Source organism: Rhinopithecus bieti, unplaced genomic scaffold, assembly GCF_001698545.2.
Source record: "Rhinopithecus bieti isolate Rb0 unplaced genomic scaffold, ASM169854v2 repeat_20909, whole genome shotgun sequence".
Taxonomy (NCBI): domain Eukaryota; kingdom Metazoa; phylum Chordata; class Mammalia; order Primates; family Cercopithecidae; genus Rhinopithecus; species Rhinopithecus bieti.
In genome coordinates this window covers 1-463 of record NW_016879052.1, presented here as the reverse complement: position 1 = coordinate 463, position 463 = coordinate 1, and the positions used below count along the sequence as shown (strand labels likewise).

Genomic DNA, 463 nt, shown 5'->3' with positions numbered 1-463 from the left:
GCTTCCTGCCCCGGAAGCGCAGCAGCAGTCATCGCGGGAAGGTTAAGAGCTTCCCTAAGGATGATCCGTCTAAGCCGGTCCACCTCACAGCCTTCCTGGGATACAAGGCTGGCATGACCCACATCGTGCGGGAAGTCGACAGGCCAGGATCTAAGGTGAACAAGAAGGAGGTGGTGGAGGCTGTAACCATTGTGGAGACGCCACCCATGGTGGTTGTGGGCATTGTGGGCTACGTGGAAACCCCTCGAGGCCTCCGGACCTTCAAGACTGTCTTTGCTGAGCACATCAGTGATGAATGCAAGAGGCGTTTCTATAAGAACTGGCATAAATCTAAGAAGAAGGCCTTTACCAAGTACTGCAAGAAATGGCAGGATGAGGATGGCAAGAAGCAGCTGGAGAAGGACTTCAGCAGCATGAAGAAGTACTGCCAAGTCATTCGTGTCATTGCCCACACCCAGATGCG

General features: G+C 53.8%; 1 pseudogene across 1 annotated transcript; it reads left to right on the top strand.

Moving 5' to 3' along the window:
* Window positions 1-6: 6 nt before the first annotated feature.
* LOC108525733 (60S ribosomal protein L3 pseudogene) lies at window positions 7-458 on the top strand (annotated as a pseudogene). Its single transcript, XR_001884331.1, has one exon. The product of XR_001884331.1 is annotated as a 60S ribosomal protein L3 pseudogene (transcript).
* The last annotated feature ends 5 nt before the right edge of the window (window positions 459-463 follow it).